This window comes from Cervus canadensis, chromosome 21, assembly GCF_019320065.1.
Source record: "Cervus canadensis isolate Bull #8, Minnesota chromosome 21, ASM1932006v1, whole genome shotgun sequence".
NCBI classification, from domain to species: domain Eukaryota; kingdom Metazoa; phylum Chordata; class Mammalia; order Artiodactyla; family Cervidae; genus Cervus; species Cervus canadensis.
This window is the reverse complement of record NC_057406.1, coordinates 13,234,795-13,246,568: the sequence shown is the minus strand read 5'-3', so window position 1 is coordinate 13,246,568 and position 11,774 is coordinate 13,234,795.

Below are 11,774 nucleotides of genomic sequence, written 5' to 3'. Positions count from 1 at the left end.
CCCAGAGCAGTTTTCATTCATGAAGCCCATCTCCCATCCCTCCCCTTTGCTCAGTGGCTCCGAAGTCTGCAGCCTGAGAGTGGCTGGGTGCCCTAGAAGTCTGGGTTTCCTCCTCAATGCATAGGAGACAAGAGAGAGCACCCCACAGGTGGGCTGCCCTCACTCCCAGCTCACTCCCTGCCTGGCCGGGCAGACCCCAGAGCAGGACTCACCAAGGCCCTGCCTGGCACAGACAAGGAGCCTGCAGCCCCCTGCCCTGGTGATCACAGCCAGCCTTACTGTCTGGTGCCTTCAGAGCCCCCAGGCTCCCAATAAGCCCTCCATGAGCCCCTCACAGGATGCTGTCATAGCAGGAGCCCCAGTCCTTCCCCAGATAATTCTGGGGCTTCAGCCCACTTTGGTTGAGCTAACTCAATTTTCTCCTGCCATAACTGAAGCCATATTCTGTCTAATCCCTGAATGTCATTTCTCTGAGGCTTGATAAGAGGCTCTGCAGCGGGTCCTCCACCTGCAGGTAGGCGGCCAGGATTGCAAGGATTGCAGTGGCCGAATCTGGAGAGATGCTTTCCTGGAAACGGCCCACCCACCGCTCCACCCCAGCTGCACCAGGAAGGCCAGGCTTCCAACTCCACATTCTCAGTCTCGGAGGCCCATCGAATCTCCTGGGGGATTTGTCTTTATTTTTACTATTTATTTATTTTTGTTTATTCTTCTTTTAATTGGCTTATTTGGCTTGCTATTTTAAAAAATAATTTAAAAATAATATTTAAAACGTATCATCATGTTTCTTTGGTGGGGGGAGGCTATTGTTTGGTATCTGTCTAGTATTTTAAAGTTCATTTTGTTACTTTACCTGTCATAACTGGTGGATTATTTCTTTCAACATACTTGGTTGGTAAGTACTAAGAAAAAAATAATACCAGCGCTTGTCCCAGTCCCCTCACAAGAAATTCTAATTTAATTAGAAGTTAAAAGTTCTTTTTTTAAAATGTGTTTAATATTACCATTATTAGCAACAGTAACAATGGTGTGGAGTAATAGAAAGTGGAAAACCCACCTGTGTGTGAACTAGTCTCAGATCTGCCTCTCTGTCTCCATCTTCCACACTCTTTCCCACCCCACCTCCGTCTGGATTCCTCCAGAGAATTTCAAAGGTTTCCTCCGTCCACACAGCAGGTCATTAGCGAAGCAGCTGCCTGACAGTGTTCTGAGACCTCCCCAGAAATGCAGGCCTCTAATCACAGACCCGAACGGTCAGTGGAGGTGAGCCCTACGCTTGGGGGGTGTGGGGGGGTGGGGGCTCACGTGCTACAGTCCTTCATCCTGGGTCTGTGGGTCTACAGCACACGCGGACACACTCACACACATACACACACAAACACACATACATACACTCACACACAGTCATATACACACACACACAGTCTCTCTCTCACACACACATACACACACTCATACACACACACAAACACACACACACACAGCCTTTCTCACACACACATGCACACACACTCATACACACACATATACACACATAAACACATACACACAAACACACACACACACATTCATACACACACACACAAACACACACATACACACTCATACACACACAGTCTTTCTCACACATGCACACTCACACTCATACACACATATACACACACAAACACACACACACTCATATATACACACACATACACACACTCATACACACATACACACTCATATACACACTCACACACACACACACAGGCTCTCTCTCACACACACATACACACACTCATACACACTCATACATACACACACAGTCTTTCTCACACACACATGAACACTCTCACACACACACATACACACAAACACACACACACTCATATATACACACACACACTCGCACATACATAGACACACACATACACAGTCTCACACACTCACACACATACACACACTCACACATATACACACATACACAAACACACTCATATACACACCTTCACACACATACACACACAGTCTCTCCCTCACACATACATACACACTCACACACATATACACACAAACACACTCATATACACACTCACAAACATACACTCTCGCACACACAGACACACACAGACACAGACACACACACTCTCACACACACTCACATACACACACATACACATAGTCTCACACACACACTCTCACACATATACACACATATACACACACACTCTCACACACATACACACACTCTCTCACACACACATAGTCACACACATACACACTCACACTCATACACACACTCACACACACTCATATACATACACACACATGAATCCACGCACTCCACCCATTCCGATTTCATCCCTGACTCCCTTCCCAACTATCCTACCCCTGATGGTGGGGACAAAGAATGTTACCGGCCATTTCTGTGAACAAGGATGTTGCAGCCATAAAGCCATCAGTCATTGCTGCTGCTCTCAGCTGAGGGAATTCAGGATGGAGAAAAACAGGATCCTGGCCCCAGGCAACTGAGGTGCAGAAAACCCCCAGCCACCTGGGGCCTTAGAGTTACGGGTCTCTCCTGTGACACCCTCTGTGAACCACTTCCTGACCTCCTCCAGAGCGCGGCTGAGGCTCATCCAAACCAGGACCTTACGTCTGGGCCAGATCGCTGTTTAGACGTGAGCACGTCTATGGCCATCTCTCCCAGGTCTCCCCTGATCCCGGACACCTGCCAGCCCTGCTGCCCTCTAGGCTGCCCTCTGGGCTGCCCTCACTTTCTGCAGAAGACTGCCTCTCCAAAGGCCACTCATTAGGAACGCTGTGGGAGTGATGCTTGAATAGGAATCAGATCAGAGATGATAAATATGGGATGGCATCATCAACTCAATGGACGTGAGTTTGAACAGACTCTGGGAGATGGTGAAGGACAGGGAAGCCTGGCGTGCTGCAGTCCACGGGGACACGACTGAGCGACTGAACAACAACAAAAGGAGAGCTAACACCCTGCTGGGTGTGAGTGGCCCAGCCCTGGCCAGCCAGCAGCTGAATCCTTAATTCCATTTCTCCCGGTTATTAAAATGATTTTCCATGAGATAGTCCTGGCTCAGCAGAGTCGCAGACTAATAACGGAGCTGAGCGCCTGGAGGAACCTGGCAACCTGGCCATCCCCACCCCTTCTGCTGTGCGCTGGCAGAGTCGTGGGATATTCTTGTGTTATAGTCCTGGTGGGAACTTCTCTCCCCACCAAGCCTTTATTTCTCACCCTGACTCCTGATCTCCCAGCAGCCTATCTACTCTCCTGCCTAAAAAGTCCGGAGCAGACTCCCCGTGGAAAGCTCTGATTCCAGGACTTTCCTGGTGGCCCAGTGGTTTTAAGACTTTGCCTTCCAATGCAAGGGGTGCAGGTTCAATCCCCGGTCAGGGGCTTATGATCCCACATGTCTCCTGGCCAAAAAACTAAAACATAAAACAGGAGCAATATTGCAACAAATTCAATAAAGACTTCAAAGAAAAAGAAATCTCTGAGCCGAGGGCCACAAAATAAGAGGCATAGAGCTGCAAAATCAGTTATCACAGCTTTTCCAGCTGGGTGGATGCCTGGAGATTGTTCTAGGCTGACACCTTCATTCATAAGTGAGAACCCAGAAGCCTAGGGGGATGGTGCTGACCTCAAGGCCACATGTCAGGCAGGTGCCAAGAGCAGGAAGAATGGGTGCTTGCCCCTGACAGGAGCATTGCGATCATAAGTCTTCATCAGTTCATTTGGCAAATATTCCTGAACATCTGGCAGACCTTTGGTGGGCGTGGTCTATACCTGACACTGAACATAAACACGGATGAGAGGCAGAACCTGTCCTCCAGGAGATCACCGTCGAAGGAGACACAAGACCAGACACTGATAATATAGCAGGTACCACACCTGGGCACATGGAGACACGGGGAGGTAGACAGGCTCAGCCCGGCTGTGTGTCCCAGCCCCGGAGGGGCTCAGGGACGCAGGTCAGAGCCACAGTTGTAACCACAGTCATGACAGTAAACCCATGCCCACTCACTGCATCCCTGTCACGGCTCCCACTTACCTCCAGCAATGTCTCTGCGGAAGGGGAAAGGTTATCGCCAATTTGTGAGTAGAGGAAATTGAGGCATGGAAGCTGCAGGTCATGCAGCCAGGAGGTTGTGGGGAAACTGGGGGTTGAATGTGGTGCTCCAGCCCAGAGGCCACACTCCACTGTGCTCCAGGCTCCTCCCCTCTTAGGGGACCTTGGGTCCTCTGTGATGACCCCGCGGGGAGCCTCCCACCACCATGGGCTCCAGGTCTGCAGGTGGCCCCAGTCCTGAGTCCTATTGAACAGCCTGGGGTCCTCCAAGCCCTGGCCCTGCTCTGACCTCCTTCCCTGTCTCTAATCTGGGCATCTCCAAGCCAGCTGTCAGAGTCACTTCCAGGCAACAGAGGATGGTGGGTCTTGGCCCCTTTGCCCCTGGAAGCAGCACTCTGACCCACTGTGCACAGAGGCTCAGCTTGGAGGGGCTTCTCCCTCCCAGGGGCTCCTGCACATTCTTGTCCAGGGCCCTCATTTCTGAGAACGGGGAGCTACCATCTCACCATGTGGGATGTGTTCCCGGGTCAGCTCACAACAGTCTGGGACAGAGGTGTGATCATCACAGCATTTCACAGAGGAAGGGTCCACCCAAGAGACAGCAGTTCTGGTAACTCACTGCAGCACTCAGTCAGCTGGAGAAGCCGGGCTGCAGCCCCAGCTCTGCTTACTCCAAGGCTGGCTGGAGTTCAAGGTGTCATCCATGACCGCGAAGCTGAGCAGGAGCCTGAGAAGCCTGTGTCTTTGGCTTCAAGCTCCATCCAGCTGAGCTAACCAGCCGTGGCCAGAAAGCAATTGTCATAATGTCAGAAAGCTATTATGACCCACGGAGCCGCTGAAAGACGCTTTGAGAGTCCTTTCTGTGAGTGGAAAGTGATGCTGGACATCATGGTCCCCTGGAAACAGCTGCAGAACAATTCCAGAGCACACATCAGCCTGGCTCGGACCCTTCTCACCCTTCCGCCTCCCAGACAATTACATCCTCCGAGCCATCCTTGTGGGGAGAACAGTACGACATGACACCAGAAAGGAGGATGCAAACGACCTCAGAGCTGCACCAATCGCCCCTCTGAGGTTCCCTGCTGGGGAGCGGGCAGTCCTACGAGGCAGCCATCTGTCCTCCTGCCATTTCCCACCACAGCATCCAGAGAAGTCTCCCCTTCATCCTCCACCTGGGGCTTCTAGGGGTGCTTCTGCCAGGTGTACTATGCAGGTACCTTTTCTGTAGCTGATTTTCTGAAATAGGCAATAAGTGAAGTCTATTGCCATTTTGCAGGGAAAGCAGCCGCCAAATTGAGCTCATTAGCTTCAGAGCACGTGTGGCCTGCAAACCTTATCCTGTCACTTTCCTGATTAAAGTCCCAGGGCTTTCTCACTGACTGAGGAAAACGTCTCCCTGACCTGGACACGGGCTTTGGACCGTGGACCCTGGCTGCATCCCAGGCCTCCCTTCTCCCTGCTCCCCCAGTCTTCACATTCCCCTTGTCTCTCCTCTTCAAATGAGCCTCCCTCTCTGGATGCCTTTGGGTGGGGCCTCAGCAGGTGTCACTTCTGCCAACTGCATCCTCTACCTTACCATCCTCTCCTCTTCTGCTTTTTCGAGTTTCTGTTTCAAGTCATGTCTTCAGAGAGGCTCTTGATCTCCTAACAGTCTCTACTCCCTCATAGCATGTATCACTCTTGTGGAGAGTTTCCTCTTGGTGTCTAGTCCACAGCAGGGACCAACAAAAGTTGATGGAACAAGAAAGTTGGAATAGACTCCTTGCATAGCTCTCCTGGGTCCAACTGAGACCAGGACTGGAGCCACTGTGTTCAGGATGGCCCAGCACCCACGCCTGACCTGGAAGTTACAGCCAGCCTCCCCAGGTCACAGGCACGAGTGTATCTCCCTCCCCACCCCACCCCTCAGGCAGGACTTCCACATTTGGTGATCACACAGGACTCGTTGGAAAAGACCCTGATGCTGGGAAGGATTAAGGGCAGGAGGGGAAGGGGGCAACAGAGGATGAGATGGTTGGATGGCATCACCAACTCGATGGACATGAATTTGAGCAAACTCCGGGAGATAGTGAAGGACAGAGACTGGTGTACTGCAGTCCACAGGGTTGCAAAGAGTCGGACATAACTAAGTGACTGAACAACAGGATTCCTAGACCATGCCTTCCTCCCCGCACAGGTATTGTCCTGGGAGGCCCACTCCAGCCCTGGGCACGAGGGAGGACCCTCCTGTCTGTTCTCCTGACTCACCACGTCATGGTAGCACGTGCTTCTGTCACATTAATGATGATTTAAGACAGCAGGGGACTGAGCCAGTTATTTCCTGTTCAGTGTAGCCAGACAACCCTGGAGCATTTCTGTGGCTGTTATGCAGTCAAGAAGGGGTTGTTGGGTCTTGTTGGTCCCCACCTCCTCCCTTTTGCTGGTCCCCAGAATGCACTTTTGAGCCTCTAACTCTGGCCATCAAAGAGAATGGTACCCCAGTACACCAACTTGATGTATTATTTGTTGTTTTTGTTCAGTCGCTACGTTGTGTCCGACTCTGCCACTCCATGGACTGCAGCACACCAGGCTTCCCTGTCCTTCACTATCTTCTGCAGTTTGCTCAAACTCATGTCCACTGAGTTGATGATGCCCTCCAACCATCTCATTGTCTGTCACCCCCTTCTCCTCCTGCCCTCAATCTGTCCCAGCATCAGGGTCTTTTCCAATGAGTCGGCTCTTTGCATCAGGTTGCCGAAGAACTGGAGCTTCAGCATCAGCACTTCCAGTGAATATTCAGGACTGATTTCCTTTAGGATTGATTGGTTTGATCTTCCTGCCATCCAAAGGACTCTCAAGTGTCTTCTCCAGCACCACAGTTTGAAAGCATCAATTCTTCATCTCTCAGCCTTCTTTATGGTCCAACTCTCACATCCATACAATAACTCTTGGAAAAGCTGTAACTTTGCCTAGACGGACCTTTGTCAGCAAAGTAATGTCTCTGCTTTTTAATATGTTGTCTAGGTTTATCATAGCTTTTCTTCCAAGGAGCAAGTGTCTTTTAATTTCATGACTACAGTCACCATCTGCAGTGATTTTGGAGCCCCCCCAAAATAGAATCTTGTATTATTGACCCAAACCAAATATGACTTTTCCTGGGGGAAGCAGTGTGAGTAGAATTCCAAGGTGAAGTGGACCCTGCAGGTTTCCACTGCTCTTCTCCATGCAAACCAAACCCTAGGCCAGGGGCATCTCCAGGAGGTTCTTGGAAATGCAGGTAGAGAGCCAGAAGCGGGGGCCTGCAAAGAGCAGCCCAGGCAGGGCTGTGACACCTCAGAGACAGAGTAGCATTGAGCTCTGATGGAAGGCCATGCACGTCTTGATGCCAGGTGGTCACTGTCTGCCGGGGAGCGGGCAGATGAACATCAAGATCTCAGTGAGACATGTGTGAAGCCTTAAACGGGCTAATGAGCAACAGTCACCATGCAGGCCACTCCTGCCCAGGGCTTCTGGCAAGAGTCTACATGCATGTCGCCTGCAGGGCTGCCCCACTCCCTGGGCCTAAGCCCGTAGGCCCGGGATCTGGCCAGCTGCTGACCGTGGATGGCGGTGCCTACTGCTCCCCGGGGACCTTCAGAGGCCCACAGGCCTCAGGCGCTGGCACCTGGCCATGCTTCTCAGTGTCAGGGCTGGAATGCAGGCAGAAATGTTATTACTATAGCAACCATAACTGGAATGTCCATTGTACTTTCAGTTTCCAGATGTGTTTTCCGGTTCTTTCAGTTGATTTCCTTGGTGTCTCGGGGAGGTGCAGTGCCTGGCCCAGACTCACATAGTTGGCAAGCAGCAGCGCCAGGGTTTGACTGAGTGGTTTGGCTCCAAACCTCTGTCACGTGGCAAAGTTGTCCAAGGATGGATGCTTGCCTTCAGACAAGGGGTCTGCAGGGGCCTGGGTCCTTGACCCAGCACCCTAGGGGCCTCTTCTGTCTCGTGGACTCTGGCTGCCCTTGAGGCTGAGATGTTGGCTGCAGCCTAGAGGTTGGTAAAGACCCTTTTCACTTCCGTGGTGAGACATGATCTCTCGACAGGATACAAGAGGGGCCCAGGCCTCCTTCTCTGAACGTGACAGCCTGGGCCCCCGTGGGGGTTTGCAGAAGCAGGCAAATTCAGCATGATCTCTTTCTGGACCAGCTTGGGAGGCAGCACGCCTCACCACGACCCGGACACAGCTCACATCATCTGCTGAGGGGTCAAGACTGTGGGGGTCGCAGAGAGGTGGTGTGGTTAGGGACGGTACTGAGGGACCCTGTTTCTTTTCAGAAGGGAGCAGGCCCTGCCCACCTAGAGACTGACGAACAGGCAGTGTGGACCGGGAGCCCCGAGGGCAGGGACAGGGCTGTGGACTCTGCTGTTGCCAGCATCTGGCTGAGCCTGGAGCCTGCGCCTTTTTCAATACATGTTTTTTTTTTTTTTCAGCTGAATCTCAAATCACCGAACAGGTTGTGTCTGGGTCTCACCTGAATGTGGCCTGATTGTTTACAATGGGACGGGGCCACAGCAGCCTGGATGGCCCTGGACATGGGGCTGGCATGTCCACTGTGGTCAAAGCGCCCAGCCTCAGGAAGCCAGGCTTATCCCAGTAGTCCCAGGACCACAGGCGAGGGGCTGGGCCCAGCACACCCAAGGGTCTAAGGTGAGGTAGGAGGCTTCACAGGTGGGGCTGCACTCAGAAACCAAGGCATGTGGGCAGGTGCCATTCAAGATGCCAGGTGGGGAGCAGGGATTCAGAAAAAACAGTCTTTAGGAAGGGAATTAAAAACCAGCCTGGGGACCCTCCATGCTGTAAAGAATGTGGAGAGAACAAGATAGAGCTCCCACCCTGTATGGGACCTGAGACTTAAAGATAGGAGATAGGGCTTCCTTGGTGGTCCAGTGGTTAAGCATCCACCTGCCAATGCAAGGGACGCAGGTTCGATCCTTGGTCCAGGAAGATCCCACATGCTGAGGGGCAATTAAGCCCATGAGCCACTGCTACTGAGCCTGTGTGACTAGAGCTCATGCATTGCAGCAAGACGAACCACTGCAATGAGAAGCTCACACACCATGATTAAAGAGTAGTCCTGACTCTAGCAGCTAGAGAAAGCCCGCGTGGAGCCATGAAGACCCAGCGCAGTCAAAAGTAAATAAATAATAAGTATTATATTATCTGTAGTGAAACAGATCACCAGCCCAGGTGGGATGCATGAGATAAGTGCTCGGGCCTGGTGCACTGGGAAGACCCAGAGGAATTGGGTGGAGAGGGAGGTGGGAGGGGGGATCGGGATGGGGAATACATGTAAATCCATGGCTGATTCATGTCAATGTATGACAAAACCCACAGCAATGTTGTGAACTAATTAGCCTCCAACGAATAAAAATTAAAAAAAATTTTTTTTAATTAAAAAAAATAAAATAAAATTCACAATGAAAAGGTAAAAAAAAAATAAAAATAAAAAAAGATAGGAGATGAAGCAGAGCAGAAACCCAAGGATCTGAATTGGCCAGTAGGCCAGGGACAGACTCCTGACCGGGGGACTGCCCCGAGGCACGGCAATGGGCTGGAGCCAGCCATCGGTCGATTGGGTGCTAAGTGTGGCGCCCAGAGGAGAGGAGGGCCACAGAGACAGGACACAGGGGAGACGGGGCATCTCCTGAGGGGCATAGATAGAAGGGACGGGAGCCTAGAGCCCTGAGTCGCTCTGGGGCACGTACTGAGGGAGTCAAGCCCGTCTGCTGTCACGTTGTGAAGTCCCACCTGCAACCCCACTCTGTCCAGGGGAAATATGGGCAGAAAGAGAAAGGTGTCTGCCCCTGGACCTTGTGGTTCAGCGGGGAACCTGGACCTCAGTGGACCTCAGAGCAAGCCAGCGAGGGGCCCGTGTAGAAGCAAGCCCAAATCAGACCAGAAAAGGGGCATCGCGACTGCAGGCCTGGGGAGAGGTGAGGTGGGGATGGAACAGGGACGTTCCCCCGAGAGGGAGGAGAGAGACACGGAGAAAGTCACTACTGGGTTTTGTACCTTCTCAAAAGAATGGAAGAAAAAAGAAAGGTAGGAATGAAGGAAGGGAAGGAGGGAGAGAGAAAGGAAGGAAGGAAAACAAGGAAGAAAGGAAGAAGGAAAGAGAGAGGGAGGCAGAGTTGGGGAAAACAGGTCTGACAAGTGAAGCATCTCAGCGGCATCCCCAAGGTCAAGCTGAGACCTCATTCCCTACAGAACGTGCTCAGAGCGGACACAGTTTGTTCCCCACTGAGTCAGGGGGGATGGCAGTCCCACTGCAGCGCTCCCACGGGCAGGAGGGAGGGGGCTGCTGTGGACATGCTCCTCCATGTCCCCCAGGCTTCACTCTTGGAGCCCGAGGAGCTGATGCAGCAGGCGCTGAAGACCCAGGGCCCAGGGAGGCCTCTGGGGTGCCCGCTTCTCAGCCGGTGGCTGGAGAGGCCCGAAAGACTGCCGGTTCTTTGCTCAGCATGGGCCTCCCTTCCAGGCCCCTAGGGATGTCAGGGACGCCTGCAGCCCCCAGAGGCCTGGAGCTCCCGGAAGCACATCCTCCTGATGGCTCTCGGTGGCCATGGAGGATTTACTCTGTGGACCATGGATGGAATTCTCCAAAGTTGGATGGACAGGATTGCCTACTCCTATACTCCCACCACAGTGGGTTCCCCTCAAGTGCCCTCTGGGGGACCACCACCCTCCCCCCATCCTTCCTTGACCCTCTTCCTTCTTTTAACACTCTCACTGTTGTCCTCGAGTTAAGTTTCTCTATTTTTCTTGTCGAAAACATATGACGGAAGCATTCCATGATTTGCATGCATGGTATTTGCCTCTAGTTATAAAGAGAGGCCTCCCCAGCTGGAAGGGCAGAGGACTCAGTACAGGGTGGGGTGCAGAGGGCACCCGAGCAGGCCTGGAGATGGGGTGGCTCTTCCATGACCCCTCTCCTCCCCCCACCCCACCCTGGGGCCCAGAGGCTCAGCTACCAAAGTGGAGGGGTGAGGGGGGCCCTGTGCTCAACCCCCAGGGCTTCGGGGAAGCCAACGTGTATGCAGAAGCTCTAGTGGTAAAGAACCTGCCTGTCAATGCAGGAAACATAAGAGACACAGGTTCGGTCCCTGGGTCAGGAAGATCCCCTGGAATAGGAAATGGCAACTTACTCCGATATTCTTGCCTGGAGAATCCCATGGACAGAGGAGCCTGGCAGGCTACAGTCCATGGAGTCATAAGGAGTCAGACATGACTGAAAGACTTAGCACACACACAGTGAAAGGGCAGGCCCACTGCTGCTGGAATCAGTGGTCATTTTCCCGGGCACCGCCATCCAGAAACCTGAGCCCAGAATCAAGAGCTCAGCCAGCACCTCCTGCCTCCTCTGGACCCTCCCAGCCTTTCTCGCCCCTGGCCTTGGTCCCTCTCCAGGCTACATCTGGCCTCCCATTCCAGAGCACTTGATGTTCGCTCATGTCCTCTGACCCGAACTCCAGAACCCTCCCCTTTCCCGCGAGGGTCACAGGGGAGATGCCCTCAGACAGGTCCTAGCTTCACGGCAACCTCACCAAGCAGCCGCCTTCCTTTGGGAGTAGCACCATCAGATCTTCTGTTCCACTGTGGCCTCTGACCTCCTCCCGCACCCCTCCACCCCACGCCCCCAGAGCACCAGAAATGCAGCCACCCCATCC